Source organism: Dasypus novemcinctus, chromosome 1 (genome assembly GCF_030445035.2).
Source record: "Dasypus novemcinctus isolate mDasNov1 chromosome 1, mDasNov1.1.hap2, whole genome shotgun sequence".
Taxonomy (NCBI): domain Eukaryota; kingdom Metazoa; phylum Chordata; class Mammalia; order Cingulata; family Dasypodidae; genus Dasypus; species Dasypus novemcinctus.
Window position 1 is genome coordinate 918,514 of NC_080673.1, and position 25,265 is coordinate 943,778.

The 25,265-nt window shown below is 37.5% G+C and overlaps 1 long non-coding RNA gene across 1 annotated transcript; it reads left to right on the forward strand.

Annotated features, from left to right (window-relative positions):
* The first annotated feature begins 1,951 nt into the window (after window positions 1–1,951).
* On the forward strand, window positions 1,952–25,004 carry LOC131279199 (uncharacterized). The gene is made up of 2 exons (XR_009186576.1): window positions 1,952–2,138; window positions 24,557–25,004. It is a non-coding gene; the product is annotated as an uncharacterized lncRNA (long non-coding RNA).
* Window positions 25,005–25,265: the final 261 nt, after the last annotated feature.

The following is a 25,265-nucleotide window of genomic DNA, read 5'->3' on the forward strand; positions in this document are numbered from 1 at the left end:
GGGAGTTTCCTCCTCACTTTCCAGAATAGGAGGAAGCACAGCATATCATCTTCTCAGAACATTCCTCCTGGGGCATTTGACAGGAGAGCAATGTGGAAGAACAGAGCCTGGGTTGACTGCTCCCCTATCATGTGAGAGGGTTGAAGAAGATTCTATTGAGCTGCTTCTGCTTGTGAGAGGAGCTACAAGACAAGATCTGTCTTGACCTCCTGTGGCACCTGCTGACTGGATGGGGTGGACCCAACTTCAGGGACCCCAGGGTGTGGTAGCTGGTTTACACAGGGCATGGCTTTACCATTTCAGCCTGATGTTCCTCCTTCCTTGGGAAACTGTTGATCCAGAGGGTTCCTGGTTGTGGTTCCAGGACTCTGCCAAGTGCTCCATTTGAAACACGAGAGGTGGAATGATAATTTTCAGAAACTTCATGTTTTTCCTTGATTAGTTTTTGTGCCATGGATGTGTTTTATTTTCTCAGTTGAAACAGGTTTCTCCCAGGTATCACAGCTCTTATTTCCATATCATGAGCTTTATGCCTCTGGGAAATAAGGCTTTCATAATACTCAGTGATTCTATCAACTTTTTCTGCAATGATTTCTGCTTGAATTTTATAAGTTTTCAGCTTTTCACATCCATTGCTGATGTCTTTATTTGCTTTGGAAAAATATTCCTCCATCTTTATGTGGTAAATTCTCTTTAACTTGACAATTCAATTAAAACTTGTCTCCTTTTCTTGATGCAGATGGACTTGAAGTTTCTGTTGGAGCTTTTGTCTCTCCCTTCCAGTTAGGAGAGTTCTACCTGGAGTGAGCAAAGCTTTTTCAGTTTGGAATCTTCCAACATGACTTTCAAGTTCACTGATTATTTTAATTTCTTCTTCTAATTTTGCATGCATTTCTTTTCTTTTTCCTTAAGACTTTGTAAGTAAGTATTTAACTCCACAGCATCAATCAACATTCCTTTGGATTCTCCCACTATGAGGTCTCCATTTTCTGATGTCTTCAGTATATCCAATTCCATGTTCCCAAGATCTATATTATTTTCCTCAAGAACAGCAGCTGCATCACAAATCTTAAGCAAATGCTCATCTGGAGGTTTGATTTGACCCACTTTATTACTAAGAACTGGTTCCATAGGTAGTTTAGAGTTTCCTGAGATTTTTCTCTCTTTAGTAAATGTGCCCAGCTTACACTGTGGTTTTTGAGATTCCTCTGATAGAATTTTATGCTTCTTTCAAACCTGAAATTTTCCTCCAAAGCTCCTGTCATGGATGTGGGAATCTGTTCTATATTTGCCTGAGAGATTTTGAAGGATGATTTGGTTGGAACTACTTGATGTTGGATTTGCCTTGTTAAGTCTTCTAAGGTGAGAGTTTTGCTTATAGTGTCAACCATCAGGTGAACTTCTTGTAAACATTTAGATGTCTCTCCTTTCCATGACTTTCTAGACTCGTCTACTTTGAGCCCAAGTGAAGAGTTGTAGATTTCCAGTTCTTTATTCATGAGTTTCACATATACAATTTCTGATACTTTGTTCTTGAATTTGTCTTACGTTATAGCTGAGTTAAGGTCTCCAAATTATTTTTCAATGTAGTGAAACATCAACAACTTGTTGTGTTCCCTCTAGAAGAGCAGAAATGTCAGTGGCCAGTTTTTTGTCTCTCCTCCCATTATAATAAGATTTAATAATAAAAATCCCCACTATAACTATCCAAGCCACCAATTTCCACAGCATTCCCTGGACATCTAGGCTTTGTATAAAGTCCTTTAGCAGAGCTGCCAACACCAGGCACAAGGTTACCAAGATCAGGATTGCACAGAGCATCATGACTATCAGCAGACCATACAATGCTCTCAAGGCCTCTGCTGAGTCACCTCAGGTTGCCAGGAACCTGTTCCCACAACAAAAGATAGAACCCCATGGTGAGCATCCTGCCCAGAACCTCCAACTGCCTGGCAACCAAGGCAGACCTTAGTGGAGGTGGGGTTAGGGGTATAGAAAAACAATACCTCCATCTTTCCCACACCTTGACCCACAAATCAGTGATCGCCTGTCATGACCCAGGGGATATGGACTAAGCTCTGTAGGCTGGCAGGGATGGCCACCCTAGATTTTTCCCGACTGCCTTAGAAAAGAAAGAGGTAAGTGTCTTCCCATATCTGTAACCATCTGAATTATCTGTTGGGAGGTTTCATGGTAGAGGACTTGCAGACCCCCAATGCTGGCCACATAAACTTTTCATTTTGTGGCCTAGGACACCTAAGCCAACCCATGGTGATCAGATGAGACTCCAACTGTCAGTGCCCTCCTTAATTTTTGTCTGCCTGGCCTTGAATGTGTGTTATGAGTATGAGAGGGGTTATGACAGGCCCTGCACAGAGATTCAACTCACTTTACTAATTTCATCTTTAAAAACTAACTTAGAAATATTGGAATACTAAAGTCTTTAGATTTCGAGGATGTACATTCTGTCTGTGTGATCTTTGGATTCATTCTCATCTTTCTCTTGACCGTTCACAAAAGGGCTGCATTGATCACAAGGATTGCTAGCTGGCATCTGACTCTTTAGCAACATACTATTTTTTTTAACTTTTTATTTTGACATAATTTAAAATCTACAGGATGGTTGCAGAAATAATACAAACCCCATACAGAGAAATCCAACATAATCCCACACTCAAAGGACCCAGATACCCAGATCCAAAAATTTTAACATTTTTTCCATTATATTATCCATATCATTATATTATCTATCTATTCATCTATCTATCTATCTATCTATCTATCTATCTATCTATCTATCTATCTGTCTACCATCTGAACATTTGAAAGCAGGTTGTACATGTAATCCTCAAACACAATGCTTCCTTTTATGTCTCTTAGGAAGGATATTCACTTATTTAATCATCTTAAGTGCAGTTATCAGGCTCAAGAAATTTTAGTGACATAAACCTCACATTCTAAATTTAAATGCTTACATTGAAAAAGAAAAAAATACTTCAAATCTGTAACCTAACCTCAAAAGTAGAAGAAGTAGGGGAAAAAAGCAAACTAAACCCAAAGTAAGCAGAAGAAAGGAACTAAATATGAGAACAGAGATAAATGAAACAGAAAACAATAAGAGATAGAATCAACAAATTCAAAAGTTGGTTCTTCAAAAAGAAGTAGCTACAGAAGAATAACCAATAGTCCTCAGAGTTCCCTTAGGAATAAGGGCATGAACTCGCTGAGGAAGGAGTTGAGGCAAGTTAGTATAGTGAAAGGGCAAAGGCAGCAGGCCCAGCAGGCAACCTGGCTGACAGACAACATGGCAGTGAGAACCTGCCAACACCTTGACCTTGACCTTATGGTCCGAGAATTGAGAGGGGTCCTGGATATTCCAAACAGGCCACACCATTGACCCCCACCACTAGTGAGGTAGTCAATAACATCTGAGGCCCCTCCCCTTAGCATTAGCAAGGGAGGAATAATTAACAGCTTAAAAGGTGACCACACATGTCAAAACCCACTCCCTGCCTAGAAGACCCTGCATCAAATCTTGATGAGTATTTCATCCTTCTTTTCCATTTCTCAGCAAGCTCTGTTCTTTTCTCCCATTTCCCAATGAATTCTTTTTACTAACAAAAAAAGTTGGTTCTTTGAAAATATCAATAAAATAAAAAAAGGGAGAGGATACAAATAATGGAAGTCAGAAATGAAAAGGGGAACAGCGCTTCCAACCCCACTGAAATAAAAAAAGGACTATAAGTGGATACTATAAATAACTGTATGCCAATAAATTAAATACAATAGATGAAATGGAAAATTCTTAGAAACATGTATATTACCTACATTGACTTAAGAAGAAATAGAAAATCTCAACAAATCAGTAATTAGTAAAGTGACTGAAACAGTAAACCCCTCAACAAAGAGAAGCCCAGAACCAGATGGCTTCACAGGGGAATTCTACCAAAGATTCCAAGAAGATTTAATACCCATTATGCACAAATTCTTTCAAGAAATTGAAGAGAGAACAGTTCTTAACTCATTCTACAAGGCAAACCTCACCCTCATACTGAAGCCAGATAAAGATACCACAAGAAAAGAAAACTAAAGAAAACTTATGAATATAGATGCAAAAATCCTCAAGAATATACTAGCAAACTGAGTCCAACAGCATATTAAAAAGAATTATACACCACGATCAAGTAGGATTTATGCCTGATATGCAAGGTTGGTTTAACATAAAAAATTCAAGTAATGTAATATACCACATTAAAAAATGAAGGGAAAAACACATGATTATCTCAATTGATGCAGAAAAGGCATTTGACCAAAATCCAGTACCTTTTCTTGATAAAACTATTTAAGACAATAAGAACAGGAGGAAACTTCCCCAGCATGATATAGGACATATATGAAAAGCTGAGAACCAACATCCTGCTTAATAGTTTAAAAGACTGATAGCTTTCCCTCTAAGATGAGGAACAAAACAAGGATGATCACTGTTACTGTTGTTACTTAATATTGTACTGGAAGTTCTTGTTAGAGCAATTAGGCAAGAAAAAGCAACAAAAATCATCTAAACTGGAAAAGAAGGAGTAAATCTTTCCCTATATGGAAATGCTGTGATCTTATATACAGAAATTCCTGAAAAAAACCACAGTAAAGCTCCTAGTGCAAATAAATGAATTCAACAAAGTGGTGGGGTACAACACTCAAAATCAGTAGTGTTTTTATACACTAGCAATGAAAAATCAGAAGAAATCAAGAGAAAAACCCATTCATAGTAGCAACTAAAAGAATTAAATATCTACAAATTAAACTTAACAAACATATAAAGGACTTGCATGCAGAAAACTATAAAGGTTAAAAGAAATGAAAGAAAACCTAAATAAATGGAAGTGTATTTCCTGTTTATGGATTTGAAGACTAAATAAGTTATGTTGCCAAGACTACCCATAGCAACTTGTGGATTCCATGAAATCCCAATAAACTTCCTATAACTTTATTTGCAGAAATGGAAAAGTCAATCATCAAATTTATATGGAAGGATATGTGTCCTAAATAGATAATGCCATCTTGAAAAAGAAGAATGAACTTGGAGGAGCCCCATTTCCTGACCTAAAATATATCACAAAACCACAGTAATCAAAATATCCTGGTACTGGCATAAGGATAGGCATATAAACCAATGGAATAGAATTGAGAGTTCAGAAATCAACCCTCATATTTATGGCTAAATTATTTTTGAGATAGGGCAAAACCATTCAATTGGGAAAGAACACACTTTCTTCAAAAATGAAAAAAAAATTAAAAAGAAGGAGGAGAACCCCTACCTCACACCATATGCAAAAATCAAATTAAAATAGATCAAAGACCTAAATATAAAAGCTACAGCTATGAAACTCCTAGAAGAAAAGGAAAGGTAGCATCTTTAGGATCTTGTGTTAGGCAATGTTTTCTTAGACTTTGTACCCAAAGCACACCAAGCAACAAAAAGAAAAAAAAATTGATATATGGGACTTATTAAAATAAAGCCTTTTGTCCTCAAAGAATTTTATCATAAAAGAAGACAAGCTACACAATGGTAGAAAATATTTGAAACCATATATTTGATAAAGGATTCATGTATAGTATGTATAAAGAAATCCTTCAACTTAACAACAAAAAGACTAACAACCCAATTTAAAAATGGGCTAGATACTCTCTAAAGAAGATATAAAAATGATCAAAAAGCATATGACAAGATGCTCAACATCATTAACCCTCAGAGAAATGCAAATCAAACCCATAAGATACTATTTCAGCAACATTGGAATGACTACTTTTTTTAAAAAAATGGGAATAAGTATTGAAGAGTATGTAGAGGAACAGGAACAGGCATTCATGATTGGTAGCAATGTAAAATGGTGCAGCTGCTGTGGAACACAATTTGGCAGTTCCTCATAAAACTAAATATAGAACTACCACAAGAACTGGCAATCCCAGTACTAGATATATTTCTGAAAGAATTGAAAACAGGGATTTGAACAGATATTTGCAAACAATATGTTCTTAGAGGTATTATTCACAATTGCCAAAAGACTGAAGCTACCCAAGTTACCATTAACTGATGAACGGATAAATAAAATGTTGTATATACATACAATGGAATATAATTCAGCTGCTAAAAAGAATGAAGCCTTGATACATGTGTCGACATGGGTTAGCCTTGAAGACCTCACATTGAATGATGTAAGTCAGACTTAAAGGCCAAAATATTGTATGAGCTATCTGATTTGAAATCACTAGAATTAGAAAGCTCCTAGAGTCAGAATCTAGAATATAGTTTACCAGGGGATGGAATGTAATAGGGAATGGGAAGTTAAGGCTTAAACTGTACAGGGTTCCTATTTGGAATGATGGAAATGTTTTGGTAATGCATAGTGGAGATGGTAGCACAATGATGTGAATCAATTAACAGCACTGATACATGTATAAGAATATGATTAAAAGGGGAACTGTTAGATTGTATCTATGGTAACAGAAGAAAATTTATTTTAAAAATCTAAGGAGGGAAGCAGACTTGGCCCAGTGGATAGGGCATCCGTCTACCACATGGGAGGTCCAAGGATCAAACTCCAGGCCTCCCTGACCCATGTGGAGCTGGTCCACACTTAGTGCTGATGCACGCAAAGAGTGCCCTGACATGCAGGGTGTCCCCCGCATAGGGGAACCCCACACACAAGGAGTGTGCCCTGTAAGCCACCCAGTGTGAAAGAAAGTTCAGCCTGCCCAGGAATGGTGCTGCATACATGGAGAGCTGACACACAAGATGATGCAACAAAAAGAAACACAGATTCCCATGCCACTGACAACAACAGAAGTGCACAAAGAAGAAGATGCAGCAAATAGACACAGAGAACAGACAACCGGGGTGGGAGGCGGGGAAGGGGAGAGAAATAAATTTTTAAAAAAATATTTTAAAAAAATCTAAGGAACTACACTGTACAGTGAACCCTAAGTGAAATCATGGTCTTTAATAGTACAATTGTAAAAGTATGCTATCATGAATTGTAACTGATGTTGCATGCCATTTCAAGGTGGTGGTGGGGTGGTATATGATAATCCTGCATTTTATGCAGGATTGTTCTCTGTACCCATAACTTCTCTAATAAAGAAAAAAATGGTCATTCTACAAATAAAATGATAGGAAAAAAGAACAAACACCAAAAGAATAGATTTAAACCCAACCATACCAATTTTTGTATTAAACAAAAATTGTCTAAACAATTCAGGTAAAAGGAAGAGGTTGATTTTATTTTAAAGAGCAGAACCAATTATATTATTTCCATAAGAAACCCACTTTATATTTATAAACACAGGTTATCATGTAGAGATCTACAAACAGAAATTTGGAATGACTGTGTTAACATTAGAAAAATATTTTGGAGCAAAGAAAATTACAAGGGATAAAGAGCAACATTTCAATATAATAAAGAGTTCAATTCATCAAGAGTATATATTGTTTAGTTCAAACTACATGAAAAAAATGTTGCTACTACTGAATGGGAAAACAGAAAAATCAACAATTTTATTTGGCTATTTCAAAACCCACCCTAAAAAATAATAGAATGTAAGCAGAAAGTCATTAAAAATATAGAAAAGACTTGACCTATCTAATCAACAGCATAACGAAAAGATATTTATAAAACACTCTACCAAAGAACTGCAGAATAAAATGTCTGCATGTGTGTATGAAATATTTGAAAAGAGTATATTCTGAGTCATAAGACAAATTTCAAAAATTGTAAGTGATTGAAATCATGCAAAATATATTATTTTAACCAACGGAAATAAACAAGAAAACTCTATGGACCTTCTTCAGAGTGGCAGGAAGCTCATATCATAGACAGTGGTTTCATTTCATTCTTGTACTTCTTGATATCTTGTATCCCAGTAGTATATAGCAGCAGGGTCACTTTAGAACAATTAAAATGGGCAGCACTCCTTCTGTTATCATGTGAAACTCTACCCACTATGTCAATACCCAACAAACATCCAAACATATGTTTACAACTTATATGCATGCCCTGGAAAACTCCCTCCTACCCATGCATCCTCCTTAAATGACATCCTACACCAGTGCTCCTCCTCTGCCATAGTTGAACCCCTCTGTGATTCAAAACTTTTTTTAACTTTTTGCCTTTCATCACTGTATTAGGTGTTGCCCTGTATGTACAGTGGCAAGGCAATCTTTTCCATTTATTCCTGTGTCTGCATCCTTTTTTAAAATGATGTTTTCAAAAAAGTTTTAGATCACAGTAAAGTCACATTTAGAATATATAGGACTCCCATATACACAACATCAAACCCTTTTCCCCCTTCCCTAGCAATGATCTTTTTACACATGGATGTCACATTTGCTGCAACTGATGTACAAATATTGATACATAGTTACTAACCATGGTTTCATTATGGTTTACGTTTTAGACTATACACTGTTATAAATTTTTAGTGACATTTAACATGGCCTGTATCCATCATTGCAAGATCATGCAGAATACTTCCATTGCCACCAGTTACCCCCTCTTCCATCCATTATATTCCTCTCTCCCTTTCCACCGGGGCCCACAGTGACAACCAATCTTCACTGCTTGAAAGACAAGATTGATAGATACTTGCACCAATGCTGAGGGCTTGACACACTAGTCTGTCCTCCCCCACTGGGAGCCACCCATGCTCTCAAGAGACACCCTCCCCTCTGTTTGAGAATATCAGGCCTACCCAGGATGGGGTTATAACACCTTTCCATTCATTGTACTGGTCTCCGCCCACTGATATAACATAGTATGGCAAAATAAGAACTCATATACTCCCTAGAAGCCTGCCCCAGGTGAACCCTGTGCCAGTTGCCCCTATCAAGCATATATAAAGAAATCCTGTATCTTGAAAATAAAAAGACAACCCATTTTAAAAATGGGCAAGAGATTTGAACAGACATTTCAACAAAGAAGAAATACAAATGGCTAAAAAGCACATGAAAAGATGCTCAACATCACTAGCTGTTAGGGAAATGCAAATCAAAAGTACAATGAGACACCATCTTGCACTCATTAGACTGGCAGCTATTAAAAAAACAGAAGACTATAAATGCTGGAGAGGATGTGGAGGAATGGAAACCCTCATCCACTACTGGTGGGAATGTAGAAGGATCCAGCCATTCTGGAGGACAGTTTGGCAGTTACTCAAAAAACTAGCTATAGATTTGCCATATGACCCAGTAATTCCACTGCTGGATATATACCTAGAACTGAAAACAAAGACATGAACTGATGCATGCACACCAGTGTTCAAAGTGGCATTATTCACTACTACCAAAAGTTGGAATCAACCCAAATGCCCATCAACAGATGAGTGGATAAACAAAATGTGGTATATATGTACAATGGAATACTACTCAGCTGTAAGGAGGAATACAGTACTAACGCATGGGATAACATGGATGAATCCTGAGGACCTTATGTTAAGTGAAGCAAGCCAGGCAATGAAGGACAAATACTACATGACCTCCCTGATAAGAATTAAGCAAATCAAGTTGTCTCAGATAGCTAGAGACTGGAAGATAGGCTTATAGAAAATATGGGGAGAGAGAAAGGTTGTGAGTCAATGCCCACACAGGCAAAATCTATGATAAAGTGGAGGTACATAGTTGTGCAACGAAGGAATAAGACAGGGGCATAGGGATACTACTGGGTTGGGCTTTGCAGGCTTCAGGGGGGCTAGGGTTGGGAGGATGGGTCAGATGGTCCATGGAATTGGGGGAAGGATTAAGGGGTAGCAGGTGAACACAGGAGATTGTTGGGTATGTGGTTGAAACTATAATGTTCTTTAGAAAATATAATAAAGAAGTGTTACTGGTTTAAGGCATGTCCAATCTCTTTTTTTAACATCTCCTGGGAACTCATCAAAGACCTTCACTGGAACCCCTGGTTTGCTGCCTGCCCTGAAGAATTTGGGCTTATGCATTGCCATGGTTGCATGAGGCAATTTTATAAAACCTCAAACTATTTACAGATATCCTGTTGGTTTCGTTTCCCTAGAGAATCTGACTAATACAGGCCTATACAATTTTCATTTTTGGAACCTTTACTTAAACATGGGGACTTCATAATCTAAATCTCTTTTATTCTTTCCTGAAAAATTCTCTAATATCTCTTTTCTCACTGTGGTATCAGTTCATATTTTTTTCTGAATACATGGGTGAATCTCACCAAGGATGACTTGAGTTTGCAGTGGCTACTTGAGGAATGTTTGAATTAACCAAGGACAACCATTTGAGATGTGCACTTGAAAAAGAAACTCCTGGTCTTTAACAAATTAGGAAGTGCATATTTGATTGATATTCAGAAGTTCTAAAAGGCTTAATGATTCAAAAATAGCATCTTTAAAAGATTTCTTATAACATGCTCTTAGATGTTTATGGTAGAAAAAAATAAGTTTTAACCTAACGAAAGGGAATCAAACTTTGATTTCAACAGTACTTGAGTTTTGTATAAATTGTCAACTTTAAGATAGAGCCTAAGATCTGTTGATACCTTAAAACCTTAGGCTTATGCTAAATTGAGCTTGCATGGTGTAGCAGTTTGATTTAGTTGATGAATTCAAAAAAGAAATATTGGATTATGCTTGTAATCTGATCTGTACCTGGGCATGATTGAGTTATGATTAGGGCTTTGATTGAGCCACATCATTATGGCATTGGGTCCCCACCCCTTGCTGGGTGGGGATTCACAGATAAAGGTCATGGCAAAGGACAGAGTTGGAGTTTTGATATGAGGGTGTCAGAGTCACGAACCCAAAAGGTACCGGGAATGAAAGACAAAGAGAGCCTGGGATCAGGGGATCTGAAAGCATTGAAGCCTCAAGCTCATCAGACAAGTTTATTAATCTCAGGGGCTTCTTTATATATCCCAAGCAATCATGAGAACCAGCAACTATTCTTGATAACTATTCCCATTACCTCAACCTGTGTAACACAATGAATCAAATGCTATAATTAATTCAAAGTACAAAATTTCAATGTTCTATTATATTGTTGAGAAAACATACCCATAAATCTTGTTGCCCAAGTTGTTCCATTCTACCTAGTCCTTGTTCCACCTGAATGTACACATCTCCTTGCTAGATTTATGACCTGCATGCATAGCTGTAGAGACAGCATGACTCAGTGGTCAAGGAAGTAACTTGCTTCCATGGAAAAAACATGCCTTTGTTTCCCATATTTCCCTCTTTTTGTTTTAGTCAGAATGGCTGTGCCTGTCTTAGGTTGCCCTCCTCTGAGAGGCTTACCCATCATTGACTACCAGCCAAGCACACTGACCATGGGGAACTCATTGCAAGGTTCTTGCAAGTACCAAATTATTGCCCTGTCCCATAGCATTCACATGGTGCAGTCTTCAGCAAACGCCTCGTCCCAGGGAGGGAACAACAATAAGCAACAAGATTAACACACAAAGTCCTATTCCTAATGCTGATAAAAAATGTTGAGACTTCCACCAATTTACTGGATTAAACTTATTGAAATGAGAAATCAAATCATTAAAGATATCCTTATCATCAGCTACATAAATCTGATTATTTCCAATATCGTTTTCTGTAATTCTTCTATTTCTAATGACATATTACCCTTATGACCTATCAAATGATTTCTAATCTTTTCCCAATCAAAAGTAGAATTATTATAAGCAAGCAGAGTAATACAAAAATTACTCTTTTTCCAATCACATTTTAAACCTCTAAGTAAATTTAAGTTGTATACTTGATCTCCAAGAAATAAAACTGCTGATTCTAGATCATTAACTCTATTGTTTAATTCTTCATCTATGTGCTCTTGACTATGCCATAAGTCACTAGCATTCTTATGCCAATCATGCACATATTGCTGAGTCTGCACAGTCTCATGCAAGGTCATGGTAGCTGTAGCAGCAGCTGCAATAACACCAATCAGTCCCAATATGCCAGCTATTAACAGTCCCACAAATCACTTTGAGCACTTCAGGATTTCTTGAGCCATATGGAACAGCAGTTGACTCTCAGGTGATGATTGCCAAATTCGGTTCAGTCGCACTGGAATCCACACTCCCCACCACCTTCAAGTCATTGTAATGAAATTTCCATTCTGTAAAACATTCTCAGACAAACAGGTATACAACACCCCACTTTTATAAAACAGAGCATTCTCAGTTATAGTTTTCCAACCACAAACACATAAGGATCTCTTACACAAGATTGAAAATGATGAGTTTGATCTAAACACAAATATTGACCATTCTATTATTCCCAATCCATTCTATAGTAGGTGCTATTCCCAGAAAACCTTTCCACAAATTCTTTTGACTATGCATAGATGTAATATTACACCATGGAGAAGGGATCCCTTTTCCTTTATATTTCCAAACACTATTATTTTTGGTAAAAATTATTTTTTCATCCAATTCAAGGGATTCATGAAACGGATATTGCATATTACTAATTGGCTGTTCTTTACTATTTAGACCATACCAAATAAATCTGCCATTATATTTGGTGGAACTCCTCATAGGGGCACTTTCCCACACTATTCCATAGGAATCATTAAAAACGACAGATCCTCTTCCTATATGGCATTCTTGCCATCCTTCTTTATCCCCAATATCTCTTTGCAGACAGTTATAGGTAGGTTTTTTAGTCACCATATAATTATAAGAAGGAAATAATGTCACTAAATATTTAGTATTATTATTTTTGAAGATAACCATAGTTCAATTTTTAACATACATACATGGAGGATGGTTACCAATGCATAGGGGTCGAGAATCAAATGGTAATATGAGATTATAGATTCTTTATCCTTCCTCATGGGACTTAATTGGTAACCGATCATCAATTGGTCCAGGGAATATATGGGTCTTATTCAGATAAATAGGCAAGGATGGATCTTTCCAGGTTAACACTTTGAGTAATGGGGGGTTAGGTATATAGACCCAATAGGTGTAATTACCCATGGCTTCCTCATTACTTATGATCACCATGATCAGAAGTTGTAGGAGATCCCATCTCTTCATTCCATGGTTTAATCCTCTTCGCAGGTAGCCAAATTTGCTCTCCATTTTATGAAATACAAGAGCATAGCCTTGCCTCCCATACTTTAATCCTGCCTTTTTTCCATTCATTGCTTAAAATATCTTTCCAGAATATTGGTTGATCTTCATTTCCAGTGTCCACTGTAGATGTTTGATATTTTCCAAAGTGACATTCTGCAGGTGTCAGTGAATTATAAACATTAAGAAAATTTAAAGTAAATAATAATAATAATAATTGATGTTTTGGTGTTATAATACCATCATCTCCCCCTTTTTGTTTTAAAAGCATAGTTTTTAGGGTATGATGGCTGTGTTCAACTATGGCTTGACCTGTAGGATTGTAAGGAATACTAGTAACATGTTCAACAGCATACATAGAACAAAAGGAAGCAAAAGGCTTACTAGTTTAAGACGGGCCATTATCAGTTTTAATTTTCAAGGGGCATCCCATCACAGCAAAAGCAGATCACAAATGGGAATGAACATGATGAAAACATTCACCACTTTGTGCAGTAGCCCAGAAAAAATGAGAGTGTCAGTACAGACATGGACATATTGTAGTTTACCAAATGATGGTATGTGAGTAACATCCATCTGCCACAGTTGATTAGGAGCCAGGCCTCTGGGATTAGTTTCAGCCTGAAAAGGCACTGTGGCCAAAGGTCCACAGGTGGGATGGGTGTGAATAATCTCTTGACTTTGATGTTTTGTCGATTGAGGAAATTTATGTCTAAGTCCCTTAGTATTAATATGAATTAATGCATGATATTTAGTTGCATCCTGCAAACATCCCACTAACAGATCATCTTGGGCATTTGGGGTAGCTAGAGGACCAGGAAGGGAAGAAGGAGACCAGATATGAGTAATATATATGGACTGGCTTCTTTGTCGAATGAGGGCTTGGTAAGGTCAGCAAAGAGTTGAGACAATTCATCGGTAATAAAAATATGAGCTCTTTCAATAAGAGCTACAGTTAAACACACATATTCAGAATCAGAGACAATATTCAAGGGCTCCTGAAACGTTTGTAAAACCTTAATGATGACTGAAAGCTCTGTGAGTTGAGCAGATGAATAAGGAGTCTGCCAAACCTGTTCCTTTTAAGAGGTAACATATGATGCTTTTCCAATACTACTATCATCAGTAAATACTGTACATGCATTTTCAATAGGAACGGTTTTCACATTTTTTGGTAAAATCCAAGTGGTTCTTCATAAGAATGTTAACAATTTAGAAGTAGAATAATGATTATCAATAATGCCTTGAAAATTACTAATAGCAATTTGCCATTGAGGATTAGTTATATAAGTGTTGAATTTCTTCATGAGAAAGATCACAAATAATCCTGTCTGGATCAGACCACTTTAATTGTAACGATCTAACACAGCCTTTTGCTAGGATGGAAATTATTTTTTGGAGATATGTCTGCAATCTTTTTTGTTTATTATTAGGTTAAAAAAAAACACAAAAACCCATTCCAGTATACCTTCTTGCCAAAATAAAGCTGTAGGAGATTAAGGGGTTGAGAAAATAAATCAACAGATTTGTCAGGTTCTATTTGTGTTAATTGCCCTTGAGAAATTTGATCCTCTATCAATGCCAGTTCTTTTTCAGCCTCTACAGACAATGTTATAGGGCTAGAAAGATCTACATTCTTTCTGATAGTGACTAGGCTTCCCACATTCAAAACAATTTCCTTTCTTTCTGTCCTCCTTCAAGCTACCTTTAAAGGCTACAGCCACGACCACCTTTTTACATTCACTGTTAGCCTGATCAAAAGCAAACGTTAACAAAATTAACTCTCTTGCTTCTGGTATCTCAATTCTTTGAATCAAAATGTCAGTTAATTGGGCTACAAATTCCACATATGGTTAATTCCCTGGATCACTTTGGCAAAAGATTGAGTAGGTTTTCCAGGTATACAAATCCGTTTCCAAGCTGCCAAAAATGAATTGTGCACTTGTGTTATGGCCTGATCATTGTATTGGAGCTGTCTTTGAATTCCAGACCAATCACCAATACCCAATAATTGTTCAGCAGCAGTAAGAATGGGAGGATTCTGTACTGCGTTACAGTGCGCAATCATATTGGCTTCATCTGTCCACCAGGTTTAAATTGCAAAAACTCAGTCGAGCTTAAAACAGTTCTAGCCAGCATGTCCCAATCCCAGGGGATAAGTTGGTCAGCTTGAGTCAGCCCCTGCACTAAGCCAAAAGCGTAAGGACTATTAGTTCCAAATTGTGCACAGGCTTGTTTAAGTTCTTGCAGAATTTAAAGTGGCAGGGGTTCATGATGAAAATTATATCCTCCTTGAGGGTTGTTTGCCTCTGGGGAAACTTGTTGAATATTTACCGGGAAAGCTGTTAGTAATTGCATTCCTTCAGGATCTCCCTGTCAAGATCCTTGCAGCAAACAATGCATTAAGGGAGTAGTTGGAACTGGATTTGGTACAAACACGTTGTTAGTGTAGGGCCTGGTGTCAATGGCATCAGTAAATATTCCCGGGGCTGTCGGCATTGTAACCGGTGAGACTGTAGGGGCTACATTACACAAATTAGGGTAAATGCTGGCTTTAGAAATATTCAATTTAGACACCTGCTTAGGCAGAAAGGGGTTAGTTTCTTTCTCATTGGGGGGCTCATCCTTGTCCTTGTCCTCTATTTCCTCCCTGTCCTCACTCTGATGGCCCGTGTCATGGGACTCCCTGGAAAAGATGGTAATTTCTTCCTCCTCTGCTTCAAACTGCAGTGGATCTAAGGCTGCTGCAATCTGTTGCCCTAAAGCCCACACCAACAGTGATATAGTCTTTCCTTTTTGGTATGCTCTATGTAGCACCTTCATTACCTGTTTCCACTGTTTAAGATTTAAAAGATTTTTTCCTTGTGGCTGAAACCAATAACAGTGTTTTTGTACTAGAGCAAAAATTCAAGTAAATCAGCAGTTTTCACTGAGACTCCAACAGTATTTAAAAGAGATTTTTGTCCTCTGAATATTCTTCCAGACATCCTCATTGATTCCCCATACCCTGATGCTAGCAGAAAACAAAATTAATTTAAGATTCTCACCACTGTATTGTCAGACTTGAGTCACCTTTCAATGGACACCTCAACCTTTCAGGAAGGTTTTCAGTTTCCATGTTCCCAATACTGCCATGGAAGAATCTCTGCTGCAGTCACTGCTTTGGGCCCCACATTGGGTGCCAGATGTCAGAGTCATGGACCCGAAGGGTATTGGGAGTGAAAGACAAAGAGAGATTGGGATCAGGGGATGTGAGAGCATTGAAGCCTCAAGCTCATCAGACAAGTTTATTAATCTCAGGGATTTCTTTATCTACCCCAAGCAATCATGAGAACCAGCAACTATTCTTGCTAACTATTCCCATTACCTTAACTTGTGTAACACATTACCTTAACTTGTGTAACACAAATGCTATGATTATAATTCAAAGTACAAAATTTCAATGTTCTGTTATATTGTTGAGAAAACATAGCCATAAATCTTGTTGCCCAGGTTGTTCCATTCTACCTAGTCCTCATTCCACCTGAATGTACACATCTCCTTGCTAGATTTATGACCTGCATGTATAGCTATGGAGACAGCATGACTCAGTGGTCAAGGAAGTAGCTTGCTTCCATGGAAACAACATGCCTTTGTTTCCCTCATGAGGGTTTTTATGTTGGAGTTTGATGCTGAAGCCTTAAGCAGGAGCCCTGGGAAGTAAACTCACAGAGAAAAGAGAAGCCAGCACACGGAAGAGAGGAATGCTGAGCCCAGGAAGAAGCAAGCCCTTGGAAGAAAGGAGCCTTGAACCCAGAGAGAAGCAAGACTCTGAAAGGGAGGAACCCAGGAAGCCTGAACCCTTGCAGCCATCAGCAGCCATCTTGCTCCAAATACACTTTGGTGATGGAATTAACTTATGCTTATGGCCTGGTATCTGCAAGCTCCTACCCCAAATAAATACCTTTTATAAAAGCCAACCAGTTTCTGGTATTTTGCATCAGCACCCCTTTGGCTGACTAATACACATGGTATGCAGGATATGGTTTTGTAGAGAAAAATAAGAGAATAGTTCTTTCTTAAAGCAAAATCATTGGCTATTGAAAAATTTTAAAGAGAAAAAATACAGGATAAAACCTGAAAGAATAGGAAAGTTGCAAAGATTTGCAGAAAAAGAATTTTGTTTTTCATGGTTATTGCTGGATAAGACATAATGGGTTTTCCAATAAGATTTTTATAAACAGCATATGCATGCAAATTTGAAATTTGGTTTTTCCCATTAAAATGACAGCATTTTCTGGGATTATTGTTCTGCTTTCAGTAGGTGATTGAAAGTTTTATTTGCCTTATGAGTAATTGGCCTAGAAGGCATTTATTATGTTTCTTATCACAGCAATTCACTGCCCTGCATGTAGTCTTTAATATGAATGCATTTTTTAAGAGAATCAAGTCATCTTCCTTTTTTAAAAAAACATTTATTTATTTAATCATCTTCCTCTCCCACCACTCTGCTATTTTTGCTGTGTATGTACATTTACTGTGTGATCTTCTGCATCTATTTCTCTTTTGGTTTTCTCTTCTCATGTTTTTCTCCTCTAGGACTCAACAGTATTTGTTCCTGGGGACCACTGATGTGGAGAGAGGTTTGATGTCAATTGTGCCACCTCAGTTCCTGGTCTCCACTGTGCTTCACTTTGACTCTCCCCTTCATCATTTTTTTGTTGCATCATCATCTTGCTGTGGTACTCACTTCCATGGGTACTGGCTCACTCTACAGGCACTGACTCACTGTGTCACTGGCTCATCATGTGGGGCATGCTTCCTCTTCTTATTTTTCACCAGGAGGTCCCAGGGATCAAACCCAGGCCCTCCTATATGGTAGGTGGAAGCCCTATGACTTGAGGCACATCTGCTTCCCCTCATCTCCCTTTTAATATATCTATTTTTGTAAAGGATCATACTACTGCCAGAATATTGTTTTAATTTTTCGTTGTCACTTTGGTTAAATAAGGAGCTGAGTCTTGTTCATGGTGACCTATGATCTTATTTCATATACATTACAAACCTCCTGGCAATTTTGACATCTTGCATTTCCTCAACCAAATCCTAAGTATGTCTCCTTGATCAAAGATTTCTACAGGGGTCCCAGAAAATAAAAAATTGTGGGAAACAAAGGTATGTTGTTTCCATGGAAGCAAGTTACTTCCTTGAAGACTGAGTCATGCTGTCTCCATAGCTATACATGCAGGTCATAAATCTAGCAGGAGATGTGTACATTCAGGTGGAATGAGGACTAGGTAGAATGGAACAACCTGGGCAACAAGATTTATGGCTATGTTTTCTCAACAATATAATAGAACATTGAAATTTTGAACTTTGATTTATAATCATAGATTTTGATCCATTGTGTTACACAGGTTGAAGTAATGGGAATAGTTAGCAAGAATAGTTGCTAGTTCTCACGATTGCTTGGGGTATATAAAGAAGCCCCTGAGATTAATAAACTTGTCTGATGAACTTGAGGCTTCAATGCTCTCACATCCCCTGATCCCAATCTCTCTTTTTCTTTCATTCCCGATACCCTTTGGGTCCATGACTCTGAAAAAAATTGTTAATTTTTTACCTTAATAGAAGAGAAATTTTAAAAGTTGTTAGGATTATTTGATATGTTGGGACTTGCATGGGATGTGTTGTCAAATTAAAAAGAATTATCTAATTTTCTGTTGGTTAAATTTGAGTGTGCAAAAAATTATTCATATAAACATTTCAGAAATTATATGAAGTTACTTAGAGAGTTGTCAAGATCTTTACTGCTCATGACAGGCACTAGTGCAGATTTGTAAGGTATTGTACAAGAGTGAGGTCTTATTAGTCAGTCAAGTTATTCTTTATAAAATGCTCCATTCCACAAAATAAACAAGTTGTCTGGTCATTTACATTGTATTCTTCTGGTGCTTTTTTTAACTTCAACAACAACAAATAAATAAATAAACAAACTTTAAATGAGAAGGTTAGCATATTTACCTTACTCCATCTGTCAACTTCACAACACTTGTAAAACTGAAAGTTCAAGAGGTGTCAAATACCTTGCAAAAAGGACCCTTTAAACATCTTTAAATGGATTTTATACAATCTCTACCACCTCCAACTTTAACCTTATACCCAATTACAATTAAACTTATCATTTCAAGTTTATGAAAATCAAAATAAAACTATTAAAAGCCATCACTGGAGACATGGGGAGTGGTGGAGATTTGGGCCCGAAGGGTATCAGGAATGGAAGAAAAAAAAGAATGAAAGAAAGAGGAAGAAAGTGAGAAAGCTGGGATCAGGGGGTCCATGAGTAGAGACTCATCAGACAACTTTATTGTTTACAAGGAGCTCTATATATACCTCAGTCTACATGAGAACAAGCAGCAACACGCAGTTAACTATCAGCATTACTCAGAGTCTAAGGAATTCAAAAAATCTTATCTCAAGGTACAAAGTCTAAGTGTTCAATTTACTACAAAAGGTATGTGCTCATCTTTCAGCCTTTAATAGCTTCCTCCTGTTTGCTGGGAACTATTTATTACTGAATTCCTTAGGTTGCAAGCATAGCCATGGAAACAGCATGTCTCTCCTTGTGAGACCTCTGTGCCTCAGTTTCCAAACTTTCCCTTTTTGTTTTGTTTGTTTGTTTAGTTATTTATTTCTCTCCCCTTCTCCCACCTAGTTGTCTGTTCTCAGTGTCTATTTGCTGCAACTTCTTTGTCCACTTCTGTTGTTGTCAGTGGCATCAGGAATCTGTGTTTCTTTTTGTTGTGTTATCTTGTTGTGTCAGCTTTCCATGTGTGTGGCACCATTTCTGGGCAGGCTGTACTTTCTTTCACACTGGGCGGCTCTCCTTATGGGGTGCACTCCTTGCTCATGGGGCTGCCCTATGTGGGGGATACCCCTGCAAGGCATGGCACTCCTTGCACACATCAGCACTGCACATGGGCCAGCTCCACATGGGTCAAGGAGGCCTGGGACTTGAACTGCAGACCTCCCATGTAGTAGACAGACACCCTAACCAGTGGACCAAGTCCACCTCCCCCCCCTTTTGTTTTACTTGAGGTGACCATGCCTGTCTTAGGTTGCCCTCCTCTCGAAAGTCTTACTCATCATTGACTACCTGCCAAGCTCTTTGACTTGGGGAGATTATTGAAGTGCTTTGGCTAGCACCAGATTATTTGCATGTCCCATGGCTGTTACACTTTGCAATTTTCTTTGAAAGCACTGTCCGGCACAGGCAAGAATCATGAGCAATAGAACAAATATGTTTAGCCCTATTCCTAAAGCTGACAGGAAATGCTGTGCTTTCCACCAATTAACTGGGTTAAATTGTGTAATATGTGAAATCATATCTGACAAAATATCCTTATCATTTGCTACATGAATTTGATTATGAGACATCTCTAATATTTTCCTTTGTAATTCAATTATTTCCAGAGAGATATTACTTTTATGGCCTAATAAATGATTCTTACTTTTTCCATACTATATTTGATGTATTATATGCAAGCAGAGTTAAACAGAAATTACTTTCATTCCAACCACATCTCAACCCCCTTAACAAATTCAAATTATACAATTGATTTCTAATATGTAACATAGCTGATTTCAAATCATTAACTCAATTATTTAACTGCCCAGAATCTATATGCTCTTGACTATGGCACAAATCACTAGCATTTTTATGCCAGTTATGTACATATTGTTCTGTTCATACTTTCATGTAAAGTTATTACAGCAATAGTAGCAACTGTAATGATACCAATCATCCCCAAAATGCTTATAATAAGCAGTCAAAGAAAGCATCTAGTCCATTTCAAGAATTCTTGTGCCATATGTAGCAATAACTGACTTTCAGGAAATGACTGCCAAATTCCACATCATTCTCACAGGTATCCAGATGCCTTTTCTTCTTCTGGCCATCACTATAGTTTCTTCATTGATATTCACGTTTACAGTGGAGCCAATTTTTCCTTTTCTCAGGTTTCAGTGGTAGGGCCCTGGACCTTTACAAAGGCATCTGTGTCAACAGTCCTAAAAGGGGTGTTAGTGGAGTGGGCAGGGACATGACAGCCACCTGTTACTACTAGCAGGTATCCCAGGTGCTTTTTCATAATCTGAGGGTGATTTACAACAGTCCATCATTTCTGTCTTGCTTTTAGTATTTGCAATCCACCCCCAGATAGGGATGGCAGTCTTTAGAGTGACCAGACCCTATTGATTTAAATCTTTCACTTTTAGCAGGACCTCCCATGCTGCACACAATTGCTTTTTTATATTGCACTTTTGGTCTCTTTCCAGAATTGTGATTAAAATCCAAGGGATACTTGTTTAGAATTTTGCTTTTGCCACAAACTCCACCCAAAGCCAATATTGGTGCTTGCCATGTCCAATTCATAGGCTAAGTTAATGTCCACAGTTTACTTTCCTTTTCTTATTATTTAAAGCAGCTTGCTGGAGGTTTTCCTACTTCCATGAAGGACTTTTCCCTATTAATACATACAATGGTTGTAATATTTGAGCTAAGTGAGGGATGAAAGATTTTCAGTATTCCAACCATATTACAAACTACATTAACATGAGAAAACATTGTACTTTATCAATCACAGCAGAAGTTATAGTTTTGTTTTAGCCCAACTAAACAATATTGAAGAATTCATTAGAGGAGGAGGGACCTCACAGTCCACCCCAACTGTCTGCCCACCCCAGGCTCTCAAGATAAGATACCACTGTTTCTGCTGTTTCTTTTAATTTTGAAAAAAGGATTACTTATTAACATAATGTCATCAGTAGCATTTTTTTAGCCACAGATTTCTTCTGCACAGCCAGATTCTTTGCCACAAGGCCAGGGCAGATGGTTGGGCTATATACACAGCCTTGGGGAGGCACTGCAAAAGTCTATTGTTGACTTTTCCACAGGTAGGAGAATGCAGGCTGGCTTGACTTGCTTAAGGAAATACTAAAGAAAGTCTTAGCACATTTTAAAACAAAATGATAGTGGCATAGTTGGATATTAATTTTTTGCAACAAGCTAGCAATATTTGGTACAGCTCCATACTACAATGCTATTACTGCAATTTATGATAAGAAGTTGTTTCTATGACACACACCTTTTTATATTAATTAAATCCATAATCATATTGTACTTTTGTTTAGTATTATGTTGAAATATTGGTAAATTTATACACTCTTAAGCATTCATATGAACCTTTTACTCATACAACTTTAGTTAACAGGGTTTAAAAATCTGGTTAATTTTATAACACTTTTAAAGAACTTCCATTCAATTTATAACATATTAAATGAACTCAACTATTTAATTTTTCTTTCAAGGTAATTAGTTTGGAATAAAAAGCTACTTTTCAGGATTTGATTCTGAGAAAGCAGGTTTGAAAATTAATTTCCTTTAAAAGAGATGAGAGCTTTTTTTCTTTGAACACTGAGGAAATGATGAGGTTAAAGCACAAGAAGCTATTTTGATAAAACAGACTTTCTTTGTATACTGATTATTCAAGATGAAAACTTTTTATAAACTTGTACCAAAACAGGCTAATGATTTGAGAGACTTTGAGAAAGAAGAAAATTTTAACTTTGCATTAGTATACTTCTTGATACTAAACTATTTAAAACTTTATAGACAGACCCATCAAATCTTGCTTAACTTTAACCATAAAAATTTCTTTTCCATTAACCTTCTACACTTTCAGTATTCATTCAGATTTTGTCACACATTTTTTCTTTCTTAATAATCACTTTTCTTAGGACAAAATCATCTCCTGTTTCCTTAACAATAAAAACACATTCCATATATTCCACATACATAAGTTACCAAAACAATTTTGGAAGCTTTTCAGGCAACCTTTTTCCAAAATATAATTACTATCAACACTAAACAAACTTGTTAAAATAATGAACTTTTCTTCATTTTAAATACTTAGTAGCATGTAATACCAGAAATAGTCTTTTAGAAGCAGGTTTGCAGGGGAGGCTGGCTGCCAACAAGTTTTCTTGTTATAAAATTACCTTTTATTATTATTATTATCAATTCAGGTTTTGTTTAATAATGACTTTTTGCAATTATCCATTTAAGTACCTTAATTTAAACAATGCTTTGCTAAAATTCTCATAATTATTTGTAACCATATAGACTATAATTATATTATTTTAAGACAAATTTTACCTTCACAGGACACATTCCCTTACCCAAAGTTACAATAATTCTTTTACATATGGATATCCAGTTCTCCAGGCACCATTTTTTGAATAGGCCATTCTTTCCCAGTTGAGAGGGTTTGGTGGCTTTATTGAATTTTATATGACTATATATATGAGGATCTCTATCAGCTCTCAGTTCAGTTGCATTAGTCTGTGTGTCTCTCCTTGTGCCAATACCATGCTTTTTTCTCTACTGTAGCTTTGTAGTGTGATTCCTCCAATTCCGTTTTTCTTTTTTCTTTTTTTTTTTATTTCAAGATACTTTTATTTTTAAAACAGGTCACAACATTAAGCTTTTGGCCCATTCTGTGGTTATACAAGCTACAAATGCTTGTTCAGCAAGTGAGAGGCATCCCTTAGAAGTATGTTTGAAAGTGAATAAAAATCCATATAAAACAAAATAATCAAGTAGTTTCCATAGGAACACAGATAAGTGTAACCCCATCTCCTAGTCTTCCTTATCGCTGTGTCTGTGCCAACCCTACTCTTAGAAGGACATTTCAAAACTAGCAGTAATTAAGTTAAATGATCCCCCCCCCCAAATCCCTCCATTCAAGATAAACTCACAGCAGCTACAAAAATGGTATTTACACATTAATACTAGCTGGAGCACAAGTGGCCCACTTTCCCAAGCACAGGAAAAAGGCAGAGCACTGGCGTCTTGCTCCTCTACTTCAGGGGGAAACCCCCGGCTCTCAATTTGTTGCATGACTTGCCATGCAGGCTCTGACATCACATAGTAGATGGTTGGCCTCTGGAACCCATTGAAAGTGGAAGCAGTAGCCACAGTGTAAGCCCCCAGCATCCAGTCAAACAGCATCCAGTCGCCCACGTGCATTTCTGGCAGGCCACAGTGCTCAATGATCCGATCAAGGCCATCACACGTGGGTCCCCATATGCTAGATGAGTAATACTTCTCATCTGGTTTGCATCTCTTCTGCAGAAGAAGCTTTACATGCTCATGATCATAAAGGATACAATTAAATGATCCATACATTCCATCATTCACATAATGCATAAAGGTTTGTTCACTCGATTCATCTTCATCATCAGAGCCTGTCTGTTCCTTAAACACAATTTATTTTGGCAATGATATTCACTGCAAGTGTGAAAGCTGAAGCAACATAATATCAGCCTGGTTCAGCTATGATTCTCACTCCAGAATCTAATGGGAAATACTTGTCTAATGCTGGATTAATGACACTGGTTATCTCTTCAAATTTAAGCTTCACGTCATCAGATCTGGGAAAGCCACCACCAATATCAAGTAGATACATGCTGAAACCAACCTCAGCTCCCATGTCAAAGACACAGCGGGCATCATAGATGGCCTGCACAAAAGTTTCAGGATCAGTATAGCCACTTCCCACATGGAAGCTGACATCAATGACATCAATATCGAGCTCTTTAGCCCATTCCAAAAGAAGCTTGCTGGTTTTCTGTGTGGCTCCAAATTTAACACTGAGGTGGCAGACTGCTTTGGAGTCATCGGTGGCAATCCACAAAACCAACTTTTGCCTTTGGATATGCCCTGGCCACTTTCATCAACTCAACCTCGCTGTCAAAAGTCATCATCTCAACTCCATTATTGGCGGCATAGTTAATTTGAGACACTTGTTTACAAGGGTTTGCATAGATTATCCTCTCTGGTGGCACCCCGAGACTCTGCACCAACTGGATTTCAGTCTTGCTAGCACAATCAAATCCTGTCCCTATGGAAGCCAGGGTCTTCACTATGGCTTTACTGTCATTACATTTGACTGCAAAGAAGGGGGTGACACGAGGAAGAACTTTTAACCATCTCAGATGTTCTTTAGAATGTCTCCAAGGTCTGCAACATAGAAGGCATCTTTATCATCAGAAGAAGAAACTTCATTAATTTTTTGGCCCAGAATGTCCTTGGCAGTAAAACCTTCATCAGGAAATGGCAGTCAA